The sequence below is a fragment of the Seriola dumerili genome, unplaced genomic scaffold (assembly GCF_002260705.1).
Source record: "Seriola dumerili isolate Sdu_G_001 unplaced genomic scaffold, Sdu_1.0 BDQW01000242.1, whole genome shotgun sequence".
In the NCBI taxonomy this organism is placed as follows: domain Eukaryota; kingdom Metazoa; phylum Chordata; class Actinopteri; order Carangiformes; family Carangidae; genus Seriola; species Seriola dumerili.
In genome coordinates, this window is record NW_019174497.1 from 2,693,230 (window position 1) to 2,708,930 (window position 15,701).

Sequence of the window (15,701 nt, forward strand, 5' to 3'; positions counted from 1 at the left end):
TTGTCTGTGTTCATTGTGACAGTGTTTGAGGAGAAGTGCGGAGAGGTTTGGGCATTAAACAAAGGAGAGCAGGATGGAACAAGAAGAAAAAAGAATGAATGTAAAGGGGAAGAGAAAAGAACATCTGAGATTTCTCTTGAGCAAGGAGTTAAGTCATCATGTGAAACATTTTTGTACTGTCTTTAAAAATGTGGGGGATGAATCTCCAAAAACATTTTTTAAATCAAAAATACTGTATATCAAGTGTGTACAGCCTCATCTCCTGCGGCTCTCTGCATGGGGGCTCCCCACCTTTAAAGCTGAAAAACTCTGGGATGAAAGAGAAGGGAGGAGATTAGAAGAGAGGATTGGGTATGAAGAAAACAAAGAAATAAAGAAAACAAAGACATGGCAGTTTAAGGCAGTAGGCAGGAGGATGAGGAAAGGTGATGTGAGCAGAGGATGTGATTAGAGAGGAGGAGATAAAAGAAAAGGGTCTGAAAGATCAGAGCAGGGCATGCATCCAACAAATTTACATGATCAGAGCAAAGAGTTGTCAACAGTTGTCATGCAAAATTAGATTAAATATGCCAATATGACCACATAGAAAGAAGGAAAAAACCTGAAAAAGACATAAAGTAAAAGAGGTGCTGTTTGGAGTCAATGACCACAACAACTGCAAACAAAAGGAAAAAAAACAAGGCACACTGAGTCCTGAATTTAAGTATATAAGCCTGGCTGTTTAATATTATATCCCACATCTGCATTGGCTTTTGATCTTAAGGATGAGGGAGTATAAGGTGATGTGAGGAGGTGGTTGGAGAAGGGGGGAAAGAAGACAAAGACAGAATAGATTAGGACAGAGCTCCTTTGGCTTTTCTGGCTCATGATGCCATGGTTAGGTCCCAGATTCTCATGATTTGTGTAAAGATTTGTCAAATTGTCATTTTGAACAACAACATTCTGAGATGGAAGAATGGCGGAAAAGAAGGGAGGATAACACTTGGGAGAAAAGTTAAACATGGATAGAAATGAACAGGGTGGTAATAAAGGGAAGAGAGGTGTGTGAAATGAAGAGATAAAAGCAAAGGCTGGTAGAGGTGAGATCAAGGTTTCAGACTTTTTCGTCACCCCAGACAACATATTTAAAGTTGTCGTGTGAGAGAACAGACAGTTTAACTGTAAAATAAAACACTGAAATGATGTCAAGACAAACAACTGTATATCGCCCTTCTAAATGTGCCATGACTTTTTGCATATTTTCACCACTCACATGGGGTCCTGACCCTTCCCTGAGATAACACAGGATGAGTGAGGAGAGAGAAGGAAAATGAAGACTCTATTGAAGAACAGAGGAAAGACAAAAGAGGAGATGAGGTGAGAGGGAAGAGAACAAGAGCAGAGGAGTGAGGATGGCAGTAGGTAGTAGGAGAACAAGGAAAGGGAGCATAGAGAAGAAGAAGGACAGAGGAGGAGGAGGAGAGGGTGAGAGGAGAAGAGATAAAGGAGATAAGACGAGACAAGAGGATAGACATGGGAGGAGATGTGTCTCTCCACCAGCTTTCAGCCACAGGCTTTAGTGTCTATCAGTTTGGATTACACACTCCTGCCTCCGAAAATCCTTGTCCACACTCTGGTTTACACAGCCTGGGTGTTTGCTCTCTTTTCACCACCAAGACTTGTCACTGTTGGAAGTGTTTGATGATTATGCTTAAAAAAAAAAAGAAGAAGAATCTTTCCTCTCATAAAACCAGTCGTTTGATGAGAAGAGGTTTAATGTGGGAGCATCCTGGTGTGTAACCTGTGGTGTGACTGTGGCAGAGCAGAAGACCTCCAATCTGAAAAGGACATTAGCAGCTTATAATAAACCCAAACATAGAGTAGTGGGCCCATTGTGTAGTTAAATTCATGCACTGGATGTTGGAAAATATGCATCGCTTTGCAAAACTTCCTACCCAGAAACCTTATTAAGAAAGAGTGGATTTTCTTATCTTGTAAAGTCCTGGTTGTTTCCTCAAAGGGAGAGGAGAGAAATCAAAATTACGAATACTAAAATTTGATTTGTTATTCTCTTCCATTTTTTTGTTTAACCAGACTGAAGAAAACCACAGAGGAAGAAGAAACAAGACAACCAGCCAGGGAGGAGGAGGAAAGAAGAGGGGTTTCTCTGGTAAGTTGGAAACTTTTTTTCCAGAGGCCCCCCCCCCCCCCATCAGATCATCTGCAATAGCAACATGATTTTCCAAAACAGTATGAACTTCCGGGCCTTTCAGAATCAAACACTTTCTTCTGAAAGGAATTTCCCCTCCCATAGGATATGAACACACACAAATGTAAGTCTGTTTGCCATGCCTGGCAAGTGTCTCCAGTTCAAATATCTCCATCTATGATGCAGCCAGGGTGTGAATGTATTAATATTAACACTCTCTGTAGACCTGCTAAGTCCCTAAACAACTACCCAACCTTTCCGCTGCTGCGACTCCTCTCTCTTTCGGTCTCAGTTGTGGTGTCTCTGCTTTTGTTCTGTCTGTAAGGCAAAGGTCGCCACTTGCTTGACTGGCATTTGTTCCTCTGGCAAAGTGTGTTTTTGTGTCGGCATCCATTTTGGCAGCGAGCTTTGGCAGGGAATAAAAACAAAACACTGTACGCTGGTGTCCAACTATCAGTTTGATGCATATGGTTGTCAAGGTAACACACCCTCTCCTTGCCCACTGCTGTGACAGTGGGCGTCAATACTTAGAAATCACAAAACAGCACTTGGAGCCTAAATTCTGCCTAGTGCCTCTCTTATTGACACAAAATGTGTCGTAATGGAGCTCGCAGAGATAGAAAAGTTCCCTAATGGCAGTTGTACAATTAAGAGTTGAAGTAGCTCTCCTTTAAGCACAAGGTCTCTGTGTGCATTAGAGCCCAGAGAATTGACTCTCAGCTCACACAGGGTTTTTGAAAATGACCCTCTGTAACCTTTGGCTCATCCCCTCATTCTGTGGGGCTGAAAGTGTGTCTGTGATTCAGCGGGGAGTTGATCTAATGCTCTGTGAGTGGAGGTGACACGGTGTGATGTGTGTCCACCGCCCAGTGGAGTGTGAAGAAAGGATCCCACCTCGGCTTTGCTGCACGCCGAGCCGGGCGGGGATGCTGCACTCACAGCAGAGAGGAGAGTTAAGGGACTCTGACGGCTCCGAGCTCATCTGCCTCTGCTGTTGGTGCTACGCTTGTTTTATTTTGGGCAATAGGGGGGATCTCTCGCTCTCTCTCTCTCTCTCTCTCTCTCTCTCTCTCTCTCTCTCTCTCTCTCAGTTTATCCATTTGTGTGCCCGTTTCAATCCTTCGCTTCGCCTCTGCCCATCTGTCAGTCTGTTTGTCTCATTCTTCCCGTTTCTCTCTTGTCATTGCGCCGTGGCAGTCGGTTGTTGTTGTGAATGTGTGCTGTCTGCCAGAGAGGCTGAGTCCACAGTTTTCAATGGCCGAGTCATAGAGGGCCACACTTAGGAGCTGCAGACTGAATTTGCGGTTTGAAACACACTGAGGCGTGAAGCGTCCATTGTGAGCAGCAGCATTCAGGTCCCAGGCCCTTCAATAGAAGCTCTGCAGAGGTTTCTGTTTACCTCCACACTGCTGTCTTTCACTGGTTTCTCTCACGTGGCCGTCAGGGAGTGTGGTATTATTGTTTGTGTGTTTTGATGCCAAGTGGGGGAGGATGGGAAAAAAAATATGGAGGCTCACCCACTCAGAGCTTTGCCTCTCCAGAAATAGCTCTATATGAGTGCGGCATTTGACTGTAAATCTTTGAGACAGAATTACATAATCCGATCTTTTCATATACAGTGCAGTTGCGAAGTATTTGTGAACTAAAGCATTTTCCTTCTTTGACTCTACTCCGACACCCTGAAGTGAAAAGTGCTGACTCTCAATTTTAAGGGCAATTGATTGTGTTTGAGCCTCTGTTAAGTGCATATTGCAAACTGCATGAACAGTAGGACTGTTATCCCCTTTTTATAGCCCCAATTTCAGGGTTAGTGCTGCAGGACAAAAATCCTCAACACAGAAAAGGCAACCAAGGTGTTTTAGGGCCAAACTCTTGATTGGCCAATTCAGTCACCTGACCTCAGACCAGCTGATCATGTGTTTCACTTGCTGAAGACCAGACTAAAGGCAAAAATCCCCTGACACATGCAAGAAGTGCAGATGGCTGCAGCACAGCCCTGGCAGAACAAGACCAGGGGAGGTGCCAACCGTCCACTGATGTCTGTGTGTCTTAGATCTTAGCCACTCACTGGCCGCAAAGGATTTGCAACCAAATATTTAGTATGATGAGGTAAAAATACAATTACAAGTCCAATTTGACTCCGGCTGCCTGTGGATCATTGTTGTACAGTATGTCGTTTGTCACCACTATCTCCTCATTTCCTCATCGCCCCACTGTCAAAAGATCAGAAAAAATGCCTAAAAATGCTTTAAAAGACTATTAAAGTGCTTCCAAACTCTTACTGTTACATTACAATTTGGGGTTTATATTTGTAATTGTGTCAATCAGTTTGGGCAATAATTTAAATGTATAGCCTTTGTTATCTTCCGCATACGTCAAGCAAACACATGATCATCTGTTGCTCATGGTTCTTACCATGTCTGACAGTGTTAAAATATATGAAACCAGACGTTCTCTTTTAATTTGTCTAATTATATTCCGTGCCCTAAAATTGGGAGCCTACATATAACAATGGTTGTAACTGGTATACACTGAACACTGTACTATGACCCGCTGAAGCTCTCAAAAAGTACCTCCTTTCTATTAACGTGAGTGCACCTGAATGGTTTCATCATCTACTATGTGTGAAATTGGAGCTCTCTCGTATGTGGTTATAAAGTAGTGATATTACGCAGCAGCAGTTCTGAGATCAGACGAGTTGCAGATGAGTAGAGGGATTCGTACACACACAGAGGGGCCCTGGGCTGTGCACGTCGTTTCAGATGAGCGCGTCAAGATATTTCTTAGGTGTATCTTTGATTTGTGCCTGACAATTCTCCAACGGTTCCCTGTGTCAACACTCCTGCCTGCGCAAGTTATGTTTAAGAGCTGCTGTATGTGAGAAAGGGGCCATGTGTGGATGTGATTGAGTGCATGCGTGTGTGTTTTTCAGTGTCTCTGTGGTTCTATGGCAAGCAGAGACAGAGAGGTGCTGGGAGAAGCAGCTAAAGTGTCAGAAAGAAGGACATGAATAAACAAGCAGATGAATAGATGGATACAAAGACAGTGAGGGAGAAAGAGAGCCTGAGTGATGTGAAAGAGGTTGTGAGGCCACTCCTGAGGGGCTTCTGCTCTCCTTCTCCATCTTCCAGGGTTGTGGAGAAAAGTCAGCTTCATGCAAATGTGACTCACTAACTGCTTAGCAGACACCCTGAAGAGTCTGAGGAGACACCGTTCTATATCTGGCATCTCCATCTTTTCCTAACTCTTTTCTCCTTCCTTCACCTGGACAACCTTCCTCTAGGCCCCGCTCTACCTTCACTACTCATCCTGTCTGTGCAATTATCTGGCCGAGCCTCGAAAATTTTTCTCATTTACACAGCTGAACGCAGTTTTTTTTCATTGCTCTGTATGCATCTGTTTCCCATTGCAATGAGTAAATCAATATTATAATTTCATTTTTTATACAGTTTGCAATGCAGTCACCTTATTTCAGTACTGCTCCACAAAACCAAATCACAGTAACTGAGTTTAGACCAGAACCTGATATTTTGATACTGTTACAGCTAACCTAAGCTAAAGCTAATTTAATGACTTATTCTCTGGATTCCCTGTGATTCAACAATCAGTTTTCATGCTCTAATATCTTTGTACGATTTCTTTTACTAGAATAATGCTCCTAAAAAGTCATAAGATTAAGGGTTTACAACTTGTACAGCTGTTACACACTTTGCAGCCTTCAAACTTTGTCTCCACCATTTCTGTAGTTACTGCTGTCTGCCGTTGTGAAGTTCTTGCTCAATAGCTTGATATTTTGAAGAAAACCCTTATCAGTGTTCTTCCTGTGTTATATGACAGATTTAATCAATCTCATGTCTATACGCCTAATATGAAACTAGTTTAGCTTAGTTTAGCTTAGCATAAAGACTGGATGCAGGGGGAAACACTTAGCCTGGCTCCGTTCAAGAAAATAGTTCCAGCACATAACTCCATACTAAACCACAATATGTCGTTTCTACATTTTGGTTTTTGTTCAGATTAAATAAACATAAGAATCAGCTAGCATAAAGACTGAAAGCAGGGGAAGCTACTCGCCTATTTTGGTACATTTAACTGTGTATTGATAACTATCCTAAGGTTTGTTTAAAATGTAAATTATCAGGAATTTTTTTTTATTTTCTGCTTCATATTTAATACAGACGTCAGAGTGGTTTCAATCTTCTGGTTTAACTTTGAACAAGAAAACAAACAAATAAGCGAAATTTCCAAAATGTGGAGCTGTTCCTTAAATGGAGTGGTCCACTTTTTGTTTCTAAGATGTTGCTCTTACTTAAAAATTTCTCACTTGAACTGAAGAAAAAAAGATGTTCAGACAGAATACTTGACTGTCCCAAGAGGAGGGGTATATTTTGAAAAAGAAGAGCATGAAGTCCACTCGCCCTGAGCGGTTTTAGTCTTTAGGCTATTTAGACAGAGAGCAGGTAGTAGAGGATATTGTCCATAGTGGCCACACATGTGGTTAAAATCCTGACCATGTAACCACCTTAAAGCATAAAATGTTTGTTAGAGCTATTTTTTGTTTCATTTTTTTTTACTTGAAAAAATCTGGATCCATCTTCATACTGTGGATCGTTTCCAGTGGTCTGTTTAGTCTAATTCTGAGAATCGATGCAGCTTCAGGACACAGAAGATTGTCCTCGCATCGTAATAAGCTGCTGGGATCTGTCTGTTTGGAAGGGGCCACTAAGAAACCAAATGATTTATGTGGCTGTTAGGTGAAGGTCCTGGTCCAAGGCCAAGTCTATCTGCTCATCAATATAAACAGCCTACTCCCCGGGTGTTGTGGTGGAATACAAATGGCTGAATTTAGATGTAACCCCTCGCTCACCTGCATCTCAGCCAATTCTAATGAGAAATCTCTCTCTGTACCCTCTGAGAAAGAGAGAAAGAGAGAGAGAGTAAAGGAATGACTAAATATGAAAGGTGAGAGCACACTAGAGCAGCAAACTGTAAACAGGCTTCTGTCTGTGGAATTCTACTGCTGGGTAAATTACATCAAGCCTCTATCTACCAATATGTTTGTACTGTTTCTAGATTTCATTTCCACACCACCGGATACTGAATTATTGTATCAAATGACAAGATAAACTAAACTGAAATCATGCATCTTTGTGCATTCATATGGTTGGTGTTTGATTGCATTATTTGGAATCCGAAAGCAGAATAAAAGCCACTGCTTAAATCTAAATCCATTCCATTCCCGTATTGAATATCTTTAGATTTGGCCTTTATTAATTTTAAAGTTCTAAATAACTGAAAGCCTTCTACATTACCTTGGTACACCTCCACAGGTGTTTTCATTTATTCTGCCTGTTTGGACCTCTTCACAGGAATGTGTGGGCATGTACAGACTGTGCTTTATTGACATCTTTGACTCTCCTTTTAATATTTTTGCACCTGAAAAACTGGAGAACATCCATCCTTATCATTCTTAAAGCCTTTTTTTTATTTTGACATTTTGACATTTTCTAGCAGAAAAACATGAGTGTAGTTAATAACATTAATAATAGTTTAACTCCCGTTAGCTGTGTCAAGTCCTGTCCTTGGATATTGTGCTTGCTGGCTCCCTGTCATGGCATATTAAGATGCTTAAATAGAAAACAGCCATTATTAATGTCATTATTGTAACGTGGCAGTTCCAACTTGTAAATGCAGTTCACATCAACATCCAGTTATAACTGGGTAGCTCAGATTTTTTATTGCGAGGTTTTACTTTTATTAAAAGCAATAGATGTGACTTGGAGCTGTGTTAAAAAGTAAACCAACATTGATGCCACACATCAGCCAACTTCTGTCAGTTTTGTAATTAAACACAAATTTAATTTATATGGTGCTGTACTGTCAATACACAGAATAACCTTCACACAGCCAACTCTATAACATACAAGCTTCTGGCGTTATCTTCCATCTTCCATCAGATGTGCTGTGTAGAGGGATTAAATAGAGGTCTAATCAGCCAGAAGAAATGAAATCATAAAACCCTGAACACCAGTTTAGGTGTTCAGGGTTTAAATATCAAGACTATAGAGATAATGATGTAACTAAAAATATTTTTTTTTCCTGGTTACATATTTGCTAATAAGCTACAGTAGTAATCATTTACTGTGATTTATTTACTGATTGTTTTGAACATAGTTTAAAAATATAGATAAGATAAATGATTTGGCAAGATGAATTAGGCCATAGTCTTTTTGAATCTAGATATTTTAATAATTTGTAGCAGGATCCAAAATGTAACCAGATATATGAACCCAGTAAATGGAGCTGGGTATCAAATTGTAATACTTTTTTTGGGACAGACCAAAATGCCTTGTAATCATTGAAAATGTTCAAAAAGATGGCCCTAAATGTGTGTTCACATTTGTAGTCTTAACTCATTTATTTATTATTAGGGTGTTCCTGGTTGGGTTCAAAAAGTGGCCAAAAATGCCAATTTTACACTGTATTAGTGTTGAGATAACTTTTTAACACTGCAGAGGTTTTGCTTCTTTTTCTAAATGAAAAATATGTTTATATTTCTTAAAGTTGGAATCCAGTCGTATTGTTTTGTTATACAAAAACTGAGACATAGTATCAGCACTAGTGTCAGGGAAGGTCAAATGCTACCCAGAACAAGTGTTTACTGAAACACTGTTTCACATTTATGCTAAATGTAAGTGACCATACAATGCATATAGGCTATCCATTCTTCATGAGTAGACAGAGGAGGGCGAGGTGGTCCCTGTACATACACTGGACCATTATCTGTTAAAGCAGTAATTCATTCCTCTGTCATGTTCGACCCTGGGGGACACAAACAAACAGAAACACCCCTGGTCTCCTTCCCCGGAGGCGAGTCACACACTCCTCGTCCATGCTGTTATCACCTCCCAGTGCTGACCTTTTCAGTACCTGCACCGAGAGACTGACACAGTTAGAACAAAAAAAAAAAAAAAAACCCACCAGCTCCACTACAGCCTCACCCAGGCATTATCCAGCACTCAGCCGACACTTCTCCTGCATTAGCGACCAGTCTCATCCCGTCAAACACAGACACAGGACAGAGGCTGTTAGCGGAAGCGCGGCGGACTGTTAGTGTTAAATGGGAGCAATGTTTCCTCCGGAATCACCGTTTGACAAATGAGGGCTGATGGAGCAGTTCTTGTCTGGGCCATTATTTCTGATGGGGCCAGACGATGTGTAAGGATGGAGCACTGTTCATCTGAGCTGCGACGCCCTCTGGGCAAAACTACCAAACCCACTCAAAACATACTCAAACTCTCCAAATGATGGATGTAATAGGGAAAATCTCTAAACTATAGCACTAGAAGACCTTCTTGTCAGTGTTGAGTCTCTGGCGTGTTTTCACATCACGTCTTTAGCTGAACTTGTGAAGAGAGTTTTACAGCTCATAAAGGGTCTTCCTTATGAGAAAGCTTAGGCCTTCATTAGTGTCATTAATACTCATTAGCTAACATTTCAGTCATCTGCACCCATGAGACAGATAGAAACATGTTCACACTAAGCCTTGATGAAGTGCCAACACACCATCAGTCAGTCACCACCAGGGGCTTTTCATTGTATTCTTTAATCTTCGAAATTCTCTTTTTCATTTCATAAAAAACCAGCGCTTCAAATAAAATGGGGTCATCCAATTACTTCCTAACAAAAAATATTTCCATTCGTTTAAGGGAGACGTTGTCTCTTTCTTCTCTTTTTTTTTTTGGGGGGGGGGGGGGGTAAAATATCACAAGTTTCTCAGTCCCAGAGCTTAATTAGATCAAATTCCATCAAAAGTCTTTTGGATGGGGAAGATTTAAAATGAAAATTCACAGTGCCACTCTTCAATTCAAATGCAGTCAGAGGAGTTTACTCAGGGCTATCTTTGATGAATTGTTCACTTCCCCATGAGTTGTTTGTTGAGTTTAGCATATGAAAACCTGAGTCGAGGAATAGAGTGGCCATAGCTCAAGCCAGTGTAATCAAAGCTCATTCAGACTTGGCTGAAAGAGAGTGTTTGATCGGTCCGGGTGGCACACACATTACTTTCACATTAAGCAACATTTCTGCATGTGTTGTGGTGTATTTTAATTTTTTCATATTAATTATATTCTGTATGATTCAGTTTTCTTATCTGTAGGGTTGGAGAAGTGAGTGTGTACAGTTGTTTATTGTAATTTTACTGTGTCACTGTTAATGCATGTACTATAAAGTGAGTTGGAAATAAGTCAGAAACAATTAGTCAACTTTCAGAATATTAGTTGATAACAAATTTGCTAATTGATGAATCATTTTAAGTCAGTTTCAGTCAGTGTTAAATTTGTCAACAAAAACTGAAATGATGAAAAATATAGCAGCTACTGTCACTGCTTCTGCATCTAGGCTACAGAGTGAATATAAAAGTGATGGGAACACCAAAACGAGGCTGTCACTTCAAAGTAGTGCTGAAATCATAAGTCACTCATCAATCTGTGGATCGACAATCCATGAATCGTTATAGATCACAATAATCTTGATAAACAGATTCATCGTTACAAGTCTAGTTGATCTAGTTTATCAAGCCTTTGCTGGCTTCAGCTTCACAACGGTGTATTGGTTTTCTTTCTTTACTTTGTCAACAAAAACAATGACAAAATGTACCGATGACGATTGGCCACAACTAGAACAGGACTAAAGGAAAATGCTATCTTTAAAAACCAAAACTTTGACAGTTTTCAACGAGGAATAAAACTCTGAATGGCAGCATGTGTCCAGTTTAACAGAAACTAACTATTATTGCTTCTCCCTGTATTTAGCGAAAATACAAGTGACGGAAATATCTTTAAAAGTGTCACTTTAATTAAGTGCTGGAATGATTAGACAATTAATCAATAAGTCAGTCTTCAGAATGGAAATGTCTTAATCATTTATCCAGCTTCTCTTTAAACAAGTGAACTGAATAAAAAGCAATGACGAGATGTTTGAAAGTTTTCATCAACGAAAACGAAAAAACTGTATGAAAAATGGACGATTGTACGTATGAATTAATTACTGTTGTGATGCAGTCTGTACGCACCTGCAAATTCACACATTTCTGATCCTTATGATCTTCCTCCGCACAGAAATATCTCCTCTTTACAAGCTTCTCTACTTTACCTGTTGCACTGATACACAGGATTTAATTTCATGTCTGACTTGATCAAAAGAATAGTTGATGTATTAATCAATAATAAAAATAATCATCTGAAGCAACCTCACTTCAAAGCATTGAACTTCCATTGTGTAAACTTAACTTAAAAATAGATCCTTTGAGTCTTTGTGTGAGAGAGAAAAACAAGAAACACATTTTCTGTTTTTCAAGTTTAGCATTTTGGAAGGGTTAACTTCTGATTGCATTTTCCATTTTAAAAAAAAAGGCCTTGATTTGATTTTCTCACACTTTGAAAGGACTATTGTTTGTGTCCTCTATGTCTGAAATTGGATGGTGAGTCCTTTTGGAGAGCAGTGGAGGGGAAATGATTTGTATTCACCTGCCGTATCTGAATAGAGTAGAGGAGGGGCTGAGAGAGAGAGGGAGAGGGCAACTACATAGTGCTTCCTTTATGTGATAATGGATTGCTCTGACATTCACACACATTGTGGTGTGGTGTGTCTATCAGTCAATACTCACTAACTCGTGGGATGAATGGTAAATTTTAAACAGATGCCATTAAAGAGCCGTCTTGCAGGTGACAGTTATGTATTATATGTCTCTTTCATGCCAATCCACTAACACATGCAACATATGTGTCTTCACATCATGCACTCCTGAAAATGAATCCCTTTTCTCATTTTCTTTTCTTCTTTTTTTTTTTTTTTTTTTTTTTTACGTAACTGCACTCTCTTTTATTGGCCAGGCTGGGCAACTGGATTCTTCTGTCAGCTGCACAAAAGAGACAAAGTGGAACCGGGGACGGGCAGTAATGAGCAACTCCTCTTACAGTGTTACGTATAGACCGGCCACGGTGTGGGGAAGCCTTCTGGAGACAATGCGGGGTTTTGAGAGGTCTGGAGCCCTCTGAAGCCCCTCTTTGATTGAGTTTCCTGGCACTGGGCTCCAGTGTTGGGGATGATTGTGGAGTGGGAGCTGTGGGTTCAGGGAGGGGGTGAGGACCCTCCTCTGCGCTGACCTTTCACAGACACAGGTGGGGTGGAGTGGAAGGGGCTGGTGGTGGAGGAGGTGGAGGAGGAGGAGGGGAGCGGCAGGAGAGGCCTATTGTGGTGCTCTGTGAATGTGGAGGTGGCACTCCATAACACTAGACCTCGCTGCCTCTGTCCACCTGCCGGGGATTTTCTCACAGCTACTTTCTCACTGGTAAATTACATGTTCTTGTAACACACAGTGGTAACAAATTGTTCTGGCGCTCACTCAGTCTGCACGCCTTCTTATCTCATGTTGTCTGAAGAGTTTGCTTGACAACTCCTAGCACAATTTGCTCTTTTTTAGCTGTGCTAAAATGGCTCCAGGGATGGAAATGTCGGTCTTTGGATGTCGGTCAGTTAGTCCAACACTTTGGTCCAGACTGAAACATCTGAACAACAGTCAGACAGATTGCAATGCGTTTTTACAAACACTTATAAACCCCAGAAGACAAATCAGAATTCGGTGATCCCTGACTTTTCTCACTTTTCACCACCATGAGGTTCACATTTGTGGTTCTGTGGTGAAATGCCTCAAGGAGCCATCATTTTGTCACATTTCCAGTTTCCCCAGTACCTTCGTTTATGACCAAATACCTGCAAAACTAATGACATCCCCACCAGCCTCACCTCACAATTTAAATTTTTTGTGTATACATTGGTACCTTTTAAAGACACTCCACGATTAAAAGCTCATTTTGTTTGATCTGTTTTGCTTTTCTGATTGCCCCTGAATCCTTTTTCACTCTGTGGATGAATCCCATGATTAGGAGTACTGACATGGCCAAAGGACAGGGGTCGTCCTCTATAAGACTCAACCTCAGTGCCTCTGTCCACCTGCTACTTTCTCACTGGCAAATGACATGTTCTGGTAACACGCAGTGGTAACAGATTGTTCCACTGCACAGTCAGTGTTCACGCTTTGTTATCTGATGTTGTCGGCAGATTTTGCCAGACTGAATGGTACCATACAAAGTGCACACAGCTCTAAATGACCCATCGCTCCCTGCCTGCCTGTACTGTATCAGCACAATTCAAATTCCACCAGTAGACTGCTTATTATATAGCAGCGCTTTTCCAGAAAGGCCTGGTTGTATTAACTGTTGACTGGGAGCAATCACATATAAACACAGTTTCTCTGTGTTGCCCCGGCTGACATGGCCCACGGGGATTCATTTGGTACAAAACATCACGGCTGCTGGTTTTTGTGTGCTTGAGGTGAACATTTCCTGCACTGCCTGTCTCACACAGACTGTTTTTGTTGCACCCCTAAGCTTAAAGTAAACTCCACATATTGGCCCCATCTTGAGAGACCCTTCACATGTGGAGTAAGCCATCCGGTGTAGACATGGTGGCAAACTGAGATTGTAATCATACCTCTTTTGTTGAGCTTGGAGGAGGTTGAGACGTTTTTTAGGGCTGAGCAGATGTCAAGCGTACAGTTTCTCTCCAAGGTTACTCATGAGATGACAAATGGGTCTAGGCCTCTTTGTCCCTCTTTTTTTTTTTTTTTTCCATATGTCTGTGTTTGATGAGAGGGTTGACATCTTTTTGTCCGCATGGAGATCTGAAAGCACCGGGGGGATTGCCATGGATACAGAGTGCCCTTTTAGAGTGCAATTTTGAGTGGGTCTGCTCTGCTTAAAAGTCTATGGAGAGTCCCTATATTTAGCTATAAAACATTTCCCTTCATTTGCTGAACTACGATGCTCATGGGTTATATTGTATAACTATAACAACAGCATTTGTCTCTGTTTCCACGTATGCATGGAGGTTTCTGTCTGCTGTCTCAAAGGATTTGCTTGTCCTCCCACAGCAGATTGGTTTTATGTTGATTACTTTCTCAAAGCTGTTATGTTTCTGTAGCTAAAGTGTGTCTTGTGATGTTGTATGGCAAGGATTTTGAGAGTCCTTTTAGCTATTCAGAAAGCCAGTCGGCATGCATTCCTCCCACTCTCCTGCATTTGCTCATGATAATGAACCTCTGCTCAGCATATGAATGGCCTCACCCGTAGCACTCTCATGTGGCAGGGTCGCACTCAAGATCCATCCTCAATGTCTGACGTCCTACAGTGACCCATCCACTGTGAACTCACGTAAACAAGGAAGATGCATATGCAAATGGATGTAATGGAGTACGAATTCACATACACACACAAGCATTACTGCAAGGGGATATCGAAAAACATCTTCTCTAAAGCAGTAATTACTGTGTAGGGATCAGCTATCAAATAAAGGTCAAGTTCAGCTCTACAGTTGCTCATTCAGCCTTGTGCTTCCCCTTCTGATCTCATTTTAATGAATGCTTTTGAAAAATGCCCCTCCCAGCACCCTTAATTCTCCAGTAATGAGCTACTGTACAAGTCAGGTGTCAGACAAGTGTACAAATGCACTTCGGAGACTTAACTTTCAGCAACCTTGCTGCCATTGCTACTTTATTAATTAATGATTTAAAGCTTTTACTACATTGTGAGGCAGTGAAAAGATGGAAAGACCTCCAGTTTGCCACCAGCAATTATCCTAAGGAGAAAGAGAGGGTTTCATGCACCCATCCCAATCATGAGAAGCCTCTCAGAGGGTGCGCTGGCATAATGTTATGAACGTGACTCACTGACTATATGTTATATTTAGCTGGTCTGCATTGATAAGATGAAAGCAAAACGCTTTTCAGTTCCATTCAGGTTGAACAGGCAGGGATTTCCTCCTTAACACCACTGTCCCATCTAGAGGTGCACCTTCCATCTGCATGCTAAAAAGGACCCCCCCCCCCCCTCTCAGAAGTGCCGGCGCCGGCAGTGATTAGCATTTGGGCAGAGGGGACAGAAAGCAAAATCCCAGAGTGTTTTTGGCGTGCACGGGGAGGAAGCTTAGTGAATGCCAATGTGCGGTGCTCTTTGAAAGGAGGAGGACCAAACAAATTGCCGGACACGTTGCATTAGTAGCTGATGCCTATTTGCATTAAGAGTTGTTGTAGAACGATAGCTGGGGGAGAAGTATGGGAAACAGAGCGACGGATCTTTAAAGGGCTACAGAGATGTGATATTGAGCTTTCATAAAGTTTGCCATCTTAACTGAGACAGTTTTGAAAAACATCTGATAAAACTGGTCCAGCAGAGACTGAGATATCCTGCACTATACACTACTACCTTATACACTAGAGCCTACATCTCCCATAGTGCATCTTGATAACGTTTACTCATTAGACACTTCCTGCCTGGTAAATAACCATGTTTTTTAAAATCCACACTGCTAGTTTGTAACACAGGCCAAAAACTTGTAGTCTCTAAACCCAGTCTAGAGTTTAAGTTTAAGATGTATAAAACTAATGGGGTGTTTC

The 15,701-nt window shown here is 41.3% G+C and overlaps 1 protein-coding gene across 11 annotated transcripts in view; it reads left to right on the forward strand.

Annotated features, from left to right (window-relative positions):
• The first annotated feature begins 2,121 nt into the window (after positions 1 to 2,121).
• The window catches only part of LOC111229893 (neuronal cell adhesion molecule-like), a 44,506-nt gene continuing 30,926 nt past the window's right edge, over positions 2,122 to 15,701 (forward strand). For all 11 annotated transcript variants that reach the window (XM_022756403.1, XM_022756410.1, XM_022756412.1 and 8 more), the window contains exon 1: positions 2,122 to 2,149. The gene's annotated coding sequence lies outside the window, so the exon portion shown is untranslated. The remainder of the gene's footprint in view (positions 2,150 to 15,701) is intronic.